Source organism: Corvus moneduloides, chromosome 2, assembly GCF_009650955.1.
Source record: "Corvus moneduloides isolate bCorMon1 chromosome 2, bCorMon1.pri, whole genome shotgun sequence".
In the NCBI taxonomy this organism is placed as follows: domain Eukaryota; kingdom Metazoa; phylum Chordata; class Aves; order Passeriformes; family Corvidae; genus Corvus; species Corvus moneduloides.
In genome coordinates, this window is record NC_045477.1 from 75509117 (window position 1) to 75523539 (window position 14423).

Genomic DNA, 14423 nt, shown 5'->3' on the forward strand with positions numbered 1-14423 from the left:
CTCACATTTACAGAAGTCTTGGAGTGCAGGGAATTTTACCAATTCTGATGAAGGTATCTAGGGAATCTTTATTGTCTAAGAGGTGTTGCTGTGGGGTTTTGTTTCATTGTTTGTCTTGCTTTTTGTTTGGCTTTTTTGAAAAAAAAATTATTACTAATTAGTTTAGATCACTATATTTTTTGCAAATTTAAATGTTTATAAGAAGGGTTATATTGAAACAGAGATGATTGAGCTAATGATTATGCTTAAACTGTTATTTTCAAGGGAGATAGCCTGAAGTATTTTTTTATCCTGAACGGGGGTTTAGCTTTCCTTGAAAATAACAGATGCATTGAGGAAGAATTAGAAAAACCTTCAGAGTCTGTTATTTGTAAAGAATTCTCCAGTAGATGGAGGTACAGAACAGGAAGTTTTAGAAGATGTACAAAAATCATTTTTTCTCAATGGTATTTTGTAAATTTTCTGTCAATCTTCCTAGGGTGTTTATCGTAACAGTTAATAAGTTGCTCTCTGAGAAGACGCTCAAGAGAGCACAAAAACCAGCACTCAGATAAGAATTCCAACCATCTCCGCATATGAAAGGTGAGTGGAGTAAGTTAACAAATGCATTAAGAATAAGTTTCCTGATTTCCTAGCTCTCATTTCACTCACTGTCTTAAACACAACTCTATTAGGTGTTTTGTGTATAGACAGATATTTGTAAATTTATAATTTCAGCTTAATAGATAAATTATATGCTTTTTATTTAAAATAGTTTATCTTAACATGCAAACTCTTATCTGCATGATTTGAGTCATCCTCATACTAGTGTGTGGGAGTTGTTTGTTTATATATTCTTTTCATTATACTAACACATCATAAGTACTGTCATAATTTCCTTCATTTTTCAGTTATTTTGTGAAAAAAAGAATTGAGTTGGTTACTCTACTGGCATGTTATTCTTCTATCATCTCAGCAGAAGCAGGGATATATAAAAATTAGGAGAAAGACTATGGGAATATAAAGTCTAAAATAAAAAAAATAAAAAAAGATCCATGTAGTCATAGCAGGAAGATGCTAATGGTGGGAAAAAAAAAAATACAAGGCTATTTCTAATCCCATATTTTATTCAGATATGCAACCAGCCAAAAATGCTTCCCAAGATGGAGTATATCCTTTCTGCCTGGAGCCCTTAAAACATCCACCTGAAGACAGACATTTAGCCTTGCCATAAAATATTGACTGCTGTTTTTCATTGAAAATAGGTACAAAATCTCCTTGGAGAGAGGCTTGTTCCTGAAATAAGGGATCACTTGCATAAAAATATCTTAATTTTATTTTTTTTCCATTTATATGTTTACTAAAGATATTTACAAGGATTTTGTCATGGTGGCACATAGACACATTGATTCTAAAAATTTTCTCTTTCTTCCAGACGACTTGCAATGCATGTCGATTTGATGTTAAGAAAAAATGGAAACCTTGAAAGCTTTAAAACAGTCTTGTAAAGTGGTGAGGATGAGTGGTCATTGCTTTGAAAGTCAATTTCACAACCCATAGGTCATTATCTGAGAAAACTTCTGTGTAAACCTTATCCTTTTTCTCATGGCTGGTACTTCAGTGGTTACTAGTTCATGGACACACACAAAAAAAATCAATTGTGCCTAAAAAAACTTGATGCTGAAGAGAAAAAATTGAGCTATGAGAAGTTTCAGGTTTTTTTATTTTTCAGAGAGCCTTAAAGTTATGTCATTTTATCAGTAGTTTTGAATAATGCCTTGCAAATTTTCCAAAATCCAGATTTATGCAGGAATTTATACTTTCTCCTTGAAAGCTTGATCATATTTCTGAGATGTCTATCTGAAGAAGACATTAGTTTATCTCTCACTGTGTAAGAATTTTGTTTGGTTTGTGGTTTGGGGTTTTTTTTAGTTGGTTGATTTTCTTTTTTTTCTTTTTAATATGTTTTCCCATGTAATAGAAAACAATCTTGAGATTTCTGAGGATTTATAGAAAGAAGTAGTTGAACTGAAAGAACAGTTAGACTCAAAGGACAGATTGCCTTGAAATCATTCTGAAGAACAGGGCAAAGCTGTGGTGCAGGTCTGCAACCTCTTCATCAATAATGCAGTGGTCTCAGGAACTCTATAATGTTGGGTAGATGAGCAAAAGATCTCTTTCATTTAGAAAGAGATATGGAAAGACTGACCTTGTTTCTCAAGAACCAAGTACGAGAAGAAAATTCCCATGGAATATCACAGAGGAATTCTTTATCTTTTTTCCCTCAAAAATCAGGAGTCTCTGAGTAAGAGTGGTTGCAGCATTTTTTTTTCCCATTTTTGTCCAAGCACTCTCTTTTACTACCGCTTCTTCAAAGAAAGTTTGGAAAGAGCTTTCTTTTCTTTTTTTTTTTTCCTTTAAATCTCCTTGCAAAATGAAATAATGTTTTCTGACAGTCATAAATGAGGAGCAGTGTACATGGGCATAAGACATTATCAAGTAGCATAGTATGTATGTATGTATGTGTGTGTATATATATATATATATATATGTGAAGTAAAGGGAAATGTCTTTAAAGTTGCGCATCATGCCCTCAACATTTTCACTAACCATAACAGCTTGGTTTTCTGTCACTTACTGAGATATTAACTATTTTAGCAATAGTAAGAATTGCCAGGATTTGATGCATTCTCATTTTAGCACAATTTCACTTAACCAGAACTTTGGGGATTTGGAATATGTCAAGGACAGCAAATACAGAACATTTGTTTTTCCCTGTGTCTTGCTGCTCTAAAGGTCAATCAATCTCCCTCTTCTACCAACCTATACTGTGACTCTGGCACTGTTCTACAAGCATAACAAGTCATCTGAATTTGTTGTTCTTTGTGCTAGAAACCCCTGAAGTCATCGACCAGAGAGGAACATTTGTAGCTTTGTTTACGAAGTGAGCATTCAAAATGATTTTCAATACTTTCTGCTGTTCTTTATTCCCTTTATTCTTTCAATTGTCTGATTTTTTCATCAGCTTTCCTGCTTTAAACCAAAAGTTCAGTCCTGACAAAAGGTCTTTTTGATGAGAAAAAGAGATGCAGGAGAGATTGATCTGTACAAGAAAGGTCTTTTATGGTCTGAATATTTTGTGTTTATCTTGCCTTATCTATGGAGCTTAGATAAGTGAATGATCTCTTCTTGCATGAATGAGGATCCCTGGTTAAACAGAAAGAAAAGTAATTGGTGTGGAGGGAGTAGAAGCTAAAATCAAATGTATACTTCCAAATCATAGGCCTCTTGTAATCTTTATGGCTGCAACCTAATGTGTTTTTCAGGGCCATATGTTTTGCTTACATTAGTATAACTGCTAAAGCTGTTTCAAAGTGATTACTGCAGGTCTTACCAATTACACAGATTGGCATTTTAGTCTGACCTCAGAGTTCCCCCTTACATTGTAACTCTGTACTGCAGGTGACAGCTTCCACCTTCTACCTTTCCAGGCTGACTCCATTTTCTAGCCATTGTTAACTGCTTTGGAAGTACTTTTAGTGTCAGCAACAATGGCTTTAATGAAAAGAGTCTGTAACTGCCAAGTTACTTTAAGGAGACAACCATACTGTTTGCTTTGGGGAGCAGAGTGCTCTCTCTCCAGACATTATGGTGTCTTGAGAAATAGTATAATCCTCTCAATCACGTCACCCTAAGAAGATATGTCATTTCTAGCTTGTCCTACGGTATCTAATCCCTTTTGCCAGTGAATTTCTCAAAAGTTAAAAAAAAAAAGTTACTGTTCCTTGCCCCTCTTCCTCTTCCTTTTAGTCTCTAAGCACTTATGCTCCAAGCATACAACTCTATGACTTTCTTCTGCAGACACTGGTTTGCACTATTTTTCTTTAAAGCAAACAATAGTAGTAAAGTTCATAAAAACAAATGTCCTATTCTACAATGACTCATACGGAACCAATGAGAAAAGAAAAGAACAAACCCTTACATACCATGATACCTGTATCATACTAGATAAATATCATTAATGTGTCTTGTTGAAGGTTTTTCCTATATATCTTAGACTAAACCTAAAGACTAAATAAAAGTTTTTATGCAATTACTATTGTTATGTTCCACTATTTTTTTAAAGAAAAATAAACTAAAAGATTTTTTGAAGTCTTTTACAAAATTTCTAGCCGAATATCACTCTTAAAGTAACATATAAAAAACCGCTTATTTTGGAGCTTGCTTTCTTTTTCTGGTTCTGTATGATTTTTATTAAGCACCACTATACTTTTTTTTTTTGGTTGACTATAGATGTTTCTTTTAGTATTTCTCTATGCCATAACAATCTCATTCTCTGCAAAAAAAATACACCTTGGAGATATTATGTTCAGGCACAAAATAATTTAACTAATACCTTTGCCTTTATAACTTCACTAACACAGAATACAAAACATCAGAGAGAAATGTCATCTGCGTGTTTCAACCAGCTTGGCCTTTCTTCAATGTGTCTTGAAATCTTGAGTGTCAATATTACTGAAATGTGTGAACTAGTGATGAGAACGTATACATACATTTCCAATTCCAATTATTTGCTTTTCACTCCACCTTTCTATCTTTCAATTGCCCGTCTATCCTCAGAAGATTTATATGCATGCATTAATAAGAAGAAAATATTCAAAATGTTGGTTATTTTTCTTTTTTATCTTTTCTTTTTCCAAATACAGGAAAGATGCTCTGTGATCTTTGATTAATAAATCTCATATAAAAACCTGCATTTAATGACAGATTTGAATTATTGTTAGGTAAATTTTGAAAGATTTTGACCAAACATTTTTAGCTTGTATATACATAAAGCTGTAGATCCTGGTCTTCCAGATACTCTAAGCATTATCAAAATCAAGAAAAATAATCTACTTATTATTACAAGAATGAAATTCTTTGTACACTGTTATTGGGCAAACAAGGATCTAGAAATGAAAACTGTTCTCATGCCATGGCATGGTTTTAATCTCAATGGATCAAAACAACATTTGCTTTTCACATGTTTTATCCTGTATCTATTACCATCTGGGGATAGGGTATATTCCCATAGAGGATATAGAAGGCTATATTAACCTGTCTACATACAGAACATATGTCATATGCTTCAGTCTCTCTTTGTACACTCTCTTGTCAATAGAGGGAAACCAGGCACACCGAGGTGTAACTTACTGCATCCAGACCTAGGATTCTTCTTTCCCTCCATTAATTACAAAGAACATATGGAATGAACAGCTTCAATTCAGATGGAAGCAGTGTTACAGTTTTATATTAATATTTTATGAATTTTTGCTTCTAAAATGTGGATCAAACAATAAAAACAATTCAAAAATATTTTGGATTGATTTTTAACACATTTTTCAAGATCAGCAAGAAAAGATATTAGTATTTTTATTTTAAGCACATTCATATATTTATTGCTTTAATTATCTGCTTACTTAATACCCAAAAATTATTGTGGAGTTCTTAGCCTATATTTAGAAAATAAAAGATTCATAATAGATATACCTTTGTTCCCTATGTGGTGTGTGGAAAGAATTATAAATAACAATGTTTAGAAGGAACACTTTGTCAGAGGCTGAAATACCAAAGCAGCAGAATACAGCTGATAACAGGTAGCCAGTAAGAAATACTTGCAAAGTGGGTGAAAGTCAGAGGCTTCAGTTCAAAGCATAAGGGACAAAGTTTGGCTCAGGTCAAGACCCTGATATAGCTATAGATGTGACTACTAGAAAAATCTGTGGTTTTGTTATTCCTTTGAAACATAAAATTGAAAGAAACATGGTCTGGAGTAGCTGCAGACTCTTTTCTTAAAACACTCATGTGGGTTCTGGTCCCAAGTCTTACGGATTTTCATGTAAATTTCATCTTGCAACTGCTTCATGAAAAGTACACAAGCTGACATGGCAGCAAGGAAAGAAGCTCTCAAGTGTCACACAGTATCCCTCTCCTCTAGTACAAGGAATGTCAAAGACTTTCCTGCATGTAGAAAAGCTTCTGCAGAACATGTGGAGAGAGCTGCAATGGAACCATACTGAGGAGGCTTCCCATCAGTGAAATGCAAGTTTTGTGTCCACTGTGTGACACTTGACATAGCTACATAATGACCTATAAAAATCTATGCCTTTAAATATTAGTGTGGGTTTATGTAGCAGGACATCCCCTCTCTCTCATGGCTGGGGGATTTGGAAGAGATAACTCAGGCCAGATTAACAGCCCAGTGAGGAGTCAAGAGAGTCCAGCACCTCCAGGCTCCTGAAATTCTGAGCACAAGCTCCAGTACACATCTTGGTATGAGAGCAAATGTGGAAGGAGATAAAAGAAAATAAACATTGGTGACCAAAAGACAGTCTATAAAAGCCCACACAAATTATCACAGGGGCAGAAGTCTCTTACACACTCCTTGAGATCATGCAGGGAGATTTCTCCCCTTAAGTCCAGATGTGGGTTTTCGAGAGAAAGGAATTCGATGTCTAGCCCGTCAAGGACTGGCAGTAAGAAACACTGAATCCTAAGTTACACTATTTCTTGGCTAGCTGTAAATTTAATGGTACCTTTAACTCCATCTGTAATACTAGTATTCCATTTGTGTCTTATCCCTGTGTAGTAATAGTCTGTTTTAAGTCTTATGTCTGTTAATTTTGTGTCTATTAATAAATAATCCATTTTATAATAGACCAAATCAGCCATTATTAAAGAACTTGTGAATAAGAGTGGGGTTTTGGGGTGCTGGACACCTCAATAACGCGACTGCCTGCTGCCAGAGGCCTGGGCAAAAGGCAGAGACTGATTTAAACCCACATCATCCATTCATAACAATTTACCGGCTGTACTGCATTTTGGACACATGTAATGGCATGCTGGGTCATGTGAATTGATAATACACTTGCATAGAGATCGAGACTATTTGAGGACCATATTTATGAAAATTATCAGGATAAAGGAAAACTGAACAGGATTTCTTTACCCCTTTTTTTTTTTTTTTCACCTCAACAGAAGGAAGGCAGACAGTTCAATTGACCTGTACACCCACTTTGCGTTTCAAAGAATATTATGAGCTTTAATGTTAGCAAGTTTTGTGAATGAACATCAACTATTACATCTTCAGCACTCCATGTGGCACTTTGTTATACACTTCTTGGTTCAATCACACTGCAAATAATATTTTTTCCCCTATAGCTCATGTACAAGTATTAATATACCACTGTATAAAAACCAGGTTGAAATTGCATGCAATGGTAAATCACCAGGGCAACAGGGAACTCTTCACAACCTTACAGTGTTGATTTTCCATTTCAGAAGCTCTAAAAAATACTACTTTTGCAGAAATAACCATCAAGCTGGGAGCAAAAAAGAAAACAGTATTTTCAAAAGCTAGTTAGAATGTGCGAATCAAACTAATGTTAAGACAGTTCAGTTTTGTGTGCATGTCTGTTTATATTTACGTACAATTTAATGTGGGTTTTTTACAGGTAAATGAGTGAATGTCTTCAAAGGAAATTTATGAAAAGTTTTTGAAGCACAAGGACCATTATTAATATCTTACCACATTGCTGATTTGCCAGTACTAGAACATTGTTTCCACTAAAACATTCTTTGCTAAATCACAAAATGTAAAACTTCAATCATTCACATTTTCTAAATGTTTTATCTAAGATACTTTGAATGCTCTAATCTAACTAATATTGCATTTGTTGCATATGATTTTAAACTAGGTAATTTCTTTGTGTTGTGGAATAAAATTTCCACATGATCATATTTCCATGAGAACCTGTGAGCATGTTAGATAATTTCTATCATGTCATAAATCTTCACTAATCTTACAAGTCTTTGGATTTACCCAGTACATGCATAAACTAGAAGAATGGGCAGAATGCCTGGAGTAAAGACTAGAACACATATGCCCTGAACAGACATGAGATCATAACTCTGAAATATTTCTTTTTCATTAGACAGCCTAATTATCACTATTTTTAATGAAAATCCTGCAGGCAGATAAGAACAGAAGTCCTAACAGACTGATTTTAATCAAGTTGCATTCAGTGGGCTGTAGTAGAAAAAAGGGTATGGAAAGTTATGTCAGACACTGATAGGAATTTTCTGAATGCATTAGTGATCCTTGTGGCTTTAGGTGGAGAACAGAGAGGTTGAGGTTTTCCTTTAAGGAAAACTAGAAAGTCATTAATTTGAAAATGTGTATCTGCTTTCAATATATACAAGAATATTTTTAGTAAGATTTCAAGAAGAAGAAGTCAAAGGACTGATAGTAATTCAGGCAAAGCATTTATGATCAATATTGTTTTATCCTATAAGGCTCATTGTCTATTTTTTCCAGCTCTTTAACAGAGTACCTGCAGAGTTTCTTCTGTTACCCTAGGAAGCATTTTGAAAAGAACAATGGAGACAAAATCTCTAATCACCTTAACTCCTTACAATTTAGGGGTTTTTTTTTCAAATTTTTATTCTGCATAGCATGGAAAGAACAATATGTGCTTCTCAGTTCTTTCAGTATGGCTCTGCATCCAGCCATAAAGTGGTGAGCTTGTTTGGCCCAAATATATATCTTCCCTGATTTCATTTGATTCTGACTTGGACGTTGTTCTCAGTGACTTCCATCACACCAGCATTGGTGTATTTCCACAGTTACAGATTGTCAGATACATTTACAACATCACTGCTATGTTGCCTATACTCAAGCAATATAAAATGGTCTTGAACAAGATTGTGACATCAAATGTGGAATACACTAGAGTTTTCTAAATGAGAAGAATAGTTAGTGAAAGTGCTGGAGAATGACAAGGGGAAAACCTTTATTAATGCAACTAATAGAAGTGACAAAACAACAACATGAAATACTCTCAGAAGCTTTGTCATTCTAAAATCCCAAGCAAATATACATTGCAGGAGTCATCACCCTCTTAAAAACCTCCAACAGTAATAAACTCATTTTTCTGAAAGATTTGGGACAAACTATACTTGTCTAACACAAGGCCTTCAGGGAATCCCTTTGGCAGGGGTTCAAGGGCATCACTTCTGAAGAGCTCCACAGACATTAGAATAAAAAATTATCCACATACGCCATGCTAAGAAAAGACCTGTAGGACATAAATCTAGTTAAAAGTCCAAGGACATGTCCCTGTAGAATTCCTCAGGGTGTCAGAGGAAAGAGTATCTCTGCACATCACGGCATATTCTTCATAATTACTGCAGGGATATTACCAGGAGAACTGCTGCAGGGAACAAAAAGCCTTTGGGTCACATATATCATTCCCCTGATTATATCAATGTGACACACTGTTGTACTGACCATTGTGGTATAGGCTGTCTGAAGAAAAAATTAAATACTATGAAAATGAACATTTGAATATGTGGAATGATTTTCAAATGTACTATAATATGGATCTGGGAGAGCAGTTTGCATAATGAGTCTCAGAAATAATGAATCCCATTGCTCTTTATCCACAGGATCCATAGAGCTAAGACTAGGCTATCTTGTAGCCAATAAACACATACTCAAATGCAAGAGAAAGAGCACATTATATTAACCAAAAAGATAGATTGTGGTGGATCACATTGGTAGTATGGATGTTCTGGTCATCCAGAGGGAAAACCTTGCCCCTCAGCCTTCAGCTTCTCAGGTGTGGAAAGTAATATTGATTGTCAGCTTTCAGATTGAAAATTGAATTCCAGATGCTTCATGCAGCACTGTGTTATGATCCGGTTTAAACCCAGGAAAGCAAAGAAAGCTAAGTCTCTGAGCATAAACCGGAAAGAACTTAGAAGGTTCAAAATATCCCCAGAAATGAGATTAAAACCAAACGAAGTTAGATGTTGTTGCCAAAAAATTGATGTATTTTATTTAATGGTAAAAGAGGCAAAGAGAAGGGAAGAGAAAAGAGAGAAAGAAATAGAAAAAAGAAGTGTGCGTGGGGGGTGGGGGGACAGGGAGAGGTGACAGGGGTTAGGTGGAAGCATATCACCCATCCGAGGTGCTCCCCTCCATCTGGTCTGCTGGTGGTGAGGGTCCCCCATTGCCGCTGTGGCCACGCCGCTACATGCTGCCACACGCCATGTCACGCTGCCACACCACACGCCGCCACATGCCAAAGAGTGCAGAATTCCGTGGATTAATACACACTTCGGGCCAGGTGGGAATGCCCACATGTCTTTCTTACAGGGGCTGGCTTCACACACTGTCCCTTGCAACACTGAGGGTCTGTAGCATCATCTCTGGTGCTTTGGTGCAGGGTCTGGGGACCCCTTTGAGGGGGGCCCTTGTTATGGGCCATGTCACCCCCTTCTGCTGTGGATAAGCTTCCCCCCAATCGCCCCCGGTGAGGACCCCTCATCTGGGCTCCTCTGCACAGTGGAGGATGGGCAGTCACTGCGCCTCTGACCGGAGGCGTTTCCAACACACACCCAAAGCCTCTCCTCCCTCCCGCCCTTTGGTAGAGGGTCTGTGCGAGCCTGGCAGCTGATAGCCCTGGGACCGTGAGCTCCACCTTGGAGGTGTTAAGCTTGTGCTCAGTCCCCAGCCCTGAGTTGTTACCTTATCTTCATCAGCGAGCGGTGTAAGGCCTCAGTCAGGGCCCCATTCAGGGTGTGGTAGTCTTCTCTTCAGCTTTTGTAATACAGTTTTAAAAGTCCTATAAGAAAATGTTTAAGCCATAAAATATAATATTTCAGTCTCTGACACACTGTATATCTGCTTTTTCTTTAGTTAAAATCACAAAGAAGAAAGGACAATAGCTCTGAATCAGGATGAGTTCATTCTGTCTTGTAAGTGCTTCTTTCTAAATCTCCATCTGTCTGTAACTATTGGCTCAAAGACACTGGCTGGAGCTGAGAAATGCATGTGAGTGCATATAAATTCACATAGATTCCCAGGCCCAGGTGTGACACCCATCAGGAAGAGTCAGGGAGCAGCTCTTCAGCGTACCTTTGGGACTGAGTAGGGCTTGCTGCCTAGAGGTATGGGACACATCATGGGATGCAGGGGAAGAAGATTTTGGGATAGCGCAAGATCCCAAATGTGGGATGCTTAGAGAAGGAAGTGAAGGTTGGGAAAGGGAACTAGTTGCTTTGTATAAGACCAAAAAAGGAATGTGGAGCAATAAGGTGACAAAAGGGTCGATTCCACGTAAACCCATGGCTGTCTGACAATTCTCTGCATGCCATCAGCACGGTCTGCCCTGCCTTACAAAATGCTATTTCTAACTCTTTTTGCAGAGGATGGACTCATGCTCAGTGTTGAGGGGAAAAGGAAGGACAGAGTCTGAGTGCCAGCCTCTACAGTCAGCCTACAGGTCATCAGGCCGTGGAGTCACAGTGCCAGGAAGGGGAGACAGCAGAGTGGACTAATGCGCCAACAGCTACAGTGGGACCCTAGTGTCATAGTGATCCATGTACCCATGCTGCCAGGAATTGGGTACATGTGCAAGTCCAGCTGTGTAGGTGAGTGTGCGATCCCTAGCAAACATCAAGCCAGAATAGTCAGAGAGCAGGTGAACCTGCCTGGGAGCCCAGGTTATGTCTGTTTTAGAACAGACTTTTAGCATCTATGTGTTTGAGGATGCTGCAAGACATTCCACTTTTTTTCAGAAGGTAGTGTGAAGTTTGGTTAATATTTTATTTAGGGAGCATCATTCAGTCTCAGGGGTTTTTTCCCCGTGAATATGTGTTTCTAAAAGGCATCCAGAATGGCTTTGAAATCAAGATACATAAACCCAGGATAAAATTATTTGTCTAAGTGACAGTACAGAAAAGGCTTGGGATTTTTGACAAATCCTGAATAAGGAGCACGGTGTGATTGACATACATTGGAGATCTATGCACTCTTAATCAGAGTACTGAGGGCTAATTGAGAGCACAGCGATGAGCATAAAATCCAGGGAGTGTGCTGGAGTTCATTGCTTTCTTGAAGTCAAGTGTTAATAAAAGTTAAATTATCCGTAGTAAAATATGCTTTGTTCTTTCTTTGTGCTTGTTCAGAATGTGTTCATTCAGAAAGCATTATGTTCAATTATCAGGGTATCTGAGAGTCAGAGAATTCCTTGTAACATAACATGCATTTAGTAAAAAAGAAATTTAAAAATGGAAATAATTAAAGTGTTTAAAATAATATTTAATATTGAAAATAACTTTCGTATGACACATATGTTGAAAAAAGCTGAGCTCATAATAGCAGCCTTCATACATAGTAGCATTTTGCTTCCTGCTTGCGTCAACTGGTACTTATCTATGGTTTACAAATAAAAATTTTATTCGAATTTTCCATAGAGACAAAAAGAACTGAACAACTAGACAGTTTTTAAGCAGTGGTCAAAATAAGCTTACTTATCTTAATTTCTTAGAATCCAGATTTTTTTTTTTCTTTTTTCTTTTTTCTTTTTTCTTTTTTCTTTTGTACTGGTAAACCACTGAAATCTTGTTGTTTTTAGGGGGTTTTCACCTGAAATAAGATGGTTTGAACTGTTATTAATATATTTATTTGTAAACTCTTTATGTTGATATAGGCAATAGGATGTACACACTGTACATTACATACTGGATGATCCCAATCTATCTATATGAACTTTAATCAAGTCAAATTTCTCTGCAGACTCATGAATCTCTATGATATTATATATTTCTTTACAGTAGCTTTCCTTCCTTTCCAACATGACTGTAGCAAGAGAAAACATTTTGATCTATAAAATCCAAAATTTCTCCTTAAAAGGAGAATTCTAATTCTTTAGAAGGTTAGCTTTCTCATGTTTCCAATAATGATGATGCCTAAATAATGACTTTTTAGTTTAGATCCTGTGAAGCCACAGAAAGAGCAAGGAAGTACTTGACATGGATGGCATGGAGCATGGATCTAAGTCATGAATAATTCAGTATAAAGAAACTTTCTTAGAAAATTTCAAACCATAAATGAAACTACTGTTTGAAAGATATCAAGCACAATTCTCCAGCAAAACATTCAGTGCAACATGGTGACTGGTTTTCATTGGCTCCTATCTGAATGTCTTTCTTAAAAGTATTACTGCACCAGCATGAAGTTAAATGAGGAAAGTTAAAAGTAATTATTTATAACAGTATGCCTTGTAATTAAAACTTTTTGACTACAACAGTAATATTACATATATATATATTAAAAAACCAGGTCATATTGGCTGAATTTAATATAACAGCAGTCAATGGAGATAACGTAGAACAGACACCTGAATATCTAATGATGTGGAGTATTGTTTTCAGATTAAAAAGCACAAAGTGCTTCTATCCAGATCATCTTAGAGGAGAATTCAGTGGACAACTGAAATAAACAGGCTTAGAACTGTTCCCATGCTCTGTTGATTAATGTACATCTGACAGCTGACCAATACCTGAATAACCCCCTTCAGAGGAATGGCAAAGAGTATTTTTGATTTCTTATTTCCATTCCTTGCTATGAGGCCAAAGTGTCAAGTATTAGTAAATGTCTTTTTGGATATTTGGAGCTGGATGTGGTCAAAAGACTTCACTTGAGTCGGTGGAGGTCCCCGAATAGGGATTACTTATGGTGCTAGAAATTGTAATACAAAAGTCAGAGGTAAGACTATGGTGTGAATGCTGTTTTGTAACCATCAGATCTGAAAAACTTTTAAAGTGTAAAGTGAGAGAAAAATGGAAGTTGTTTAGGAGCCAACAGAAAGCAACAGATGCCCTTATGCTTCTGAAAAGTTCATTGTAAATGCTTTCAATGTTCATTATTCTCTTTTGTTCTTCACACTATTAAGCTCACAGGGAAGATTTTCTAAAGATTGAAAAATACAGGGCCTTTTTGAATTAGAAGTAGATGACAACTACTTTGAATCTCAAAGTGTCAATAGCAAGAAAAATGAAGAGGCATGTTTCAGTGATGATAGTAGTTCATATGAAACTATCAAAAAACATGAGGCTGTGAAATACAGCGTGAGCTCCTGGTTCTAGTCCATTCTTCAAAGTGATAACACTTACCTCTGAAAAATGTCATGTCAGTTCCCAGGTGATATGAAAGAGTGTATACATTTAGCTCATCTAGCAAGGTGGTTCCCCATTTTTTTATATTAATGGATTAATGCTCTGTGTAGTTGTGCCAATGTGAAAGGCTATGATAAGTTTCTTCTCCTGTGGTGATGACTCAGTTTCCTTGATTGACATGACATAGGGGCAAAAACATGGTTCCATTATTTTGCTGATTGCTTGCTTCACAATTATAGTAGACCAAGTATGACAATATCTCCTTCTGTAAGAAGATGGCTATTAATTCTCTAGTTACATAAGACTAAGGATATATCCTTACTCTGTCTACACAGAGGAGGCAAGAATTTAGGTTTCAAAAAGGCCAAATAATGTATGATCCTAGGATTCATTATTTTCCTCTGCGATTCAGGCTCCTAAGCGCATAAATCACTTTTAAA

At 36.5% G+C, this 14423-nt stretch overlaps 1 long non-coding RNA gene across 1 annotated transcript; it reads left to right on the top strand.

The window, feature by feature from the left end:
- The first annotated feature begins 487 nt into the window (after window positions 1-487).
- LOC116436539 lies at window positions 488-12099 on the top strand. The gene is made up of 3 exons (XR_004237031.1): window positions 488-582; window positions 10721-10779; window positions 11230-12099. It is a non-coding gene; the product is annotated as an uncharacterized LOC116436539 (long non-coding RNA).
- Window positions 12100-14423: the final 2324 nt, after the last annotated feature.